The following is a 1,538-nucleotide window of genomic DNA, read 5'->3' on the forward strand; positions in this document are numbered from 1 at the left end:
TTAAGGTTAAACAGACTAAGCTTATGCTTTTTTTTTAAAGAGTTGTTAAAATTACCCCCGGACCCTTTCCCCAATAATTTGAGCATCTATTAATCTATTTACGCTCCCGTTCTGACATGTCTATGGGTTGTGATAATGAATGGATGTTGTGACATTAACCAAACTAAATGAACGCCGAGATTCTCGGTTAAGCAGGCTTCTGAGCTCATAGACAGTTGCGCCTACGACATGATTAGCAGCAGGAGTTGGGAAAACAACAGCGAGCTAAAAATAGCGAGGGGGAACTAGTGCTTAAGTCGTCAGAAGATAGACTGGTTTGGCTGTAAATGAGCGGTGCATTCTGTTAGAGGGAAAGATGGGTTCATAAGTTATCAGTAGATAGACTACTTTAGTTTTAAATGAGCGTTAACGTAGTTTGTTAGGTTACACAAAAACAAAAACAGAACAAAACCACTGCATACGTTATCAACAGATAGACGGGTTTGGCGCTAAATAAGAGCTGTTGTTTGTTTGGGGAAAAGACGGGTTCATAAGTTTTCAGAAGATAGACTAGTTTGGCTCTAAACAAGCGCTGTTGTTGTTGTTTGGGGATAAGATGAGTAAGTACATAAGTTACCAGAAGATACACTGGTTTGGTTCTGAAGGAGAGATGTGGTTTGTTGAGAAAAAAAAAACTACAAAATATTAAGTTATTAGAAAATAGACTGGTTAAGTTCTAAGTTAGCTGTTTAGCTTGTTTGAGAAAAAGATGGGGTCATAGATATCAGAAGATAAACTAATTTGGCTCTAAATGAGCGCTTGTAGTTCGTTTGAAGAAAAGATTAGTAGGTACATAAGTTACAAGAAGATAGACTGGTTTAGTTTTGAATGAATAGAGTAGCTTGTTTGAGGAAAAGATGGGTTCATAAATATCAGAAGATAAACTAATTTGGCTCTAAATGAGCGCTTGTAGTTCGTTTGGAGAAAAGATTAGTAGGTACATAAGTTACAAGAAGATAGACTGGTTTAGTTTTGAATGAGTAATTTGTTGAGTTTAAAAAACCCCACAACAGCAGGTTATATATACGCTATCAGAAGATAGAATGGTTAAGTGCTAAAAGAGAGCTGTAGTTTGTTTGGGGATGAGATGAGTTGGTACATAAGTTACCAGAAGATAGACTGGTTTAGTTCTAAATGAAAGATGTGGTTTGTTGAGTAAAAAAACCCAACAGCAGTAGATATCTGTTATATACGCTATCAGAAGATAGAATGGTTCAGTTCTAAATGAGTGGTGTAGTTGGTTTGGGGAAAAGATGAGAAGGTACGTATCATTATTATGTTATCAGAAGATAGACTGGTTTGATTCTGAATGCTCTTTTGTTTCAAAGTACAGCAGTTCGCTTGAGGAAAAGGTGAGTACTTTGGCAATAACGATAGCAGCTCAGGGACTTATTCAAGGCAAACTTCTAAATTTAAATGAATGTGTGTGTGTGTGTGTGTGTGTGTGTGTGTGTGTGCATAAGTGTGAGTGTGCGTGCGGAGAGAGATATTATATATAT

This window comes from Aplysia californica, unplaced genomic scaffold, assembly GCF_000002075.1.
Source record: "Aplysia californica isolate F4 #8 unplaced genomic scaffold, AplCal3.0 scaffold00764, whole genome shotgun sequence".
Classification (NCBI taxonomy): Eukaryota; Metazoa; Mollusca; class Gastropoda; order Aplysiida; family Aplysiidae; genus Aplysia; species Aplysia californica.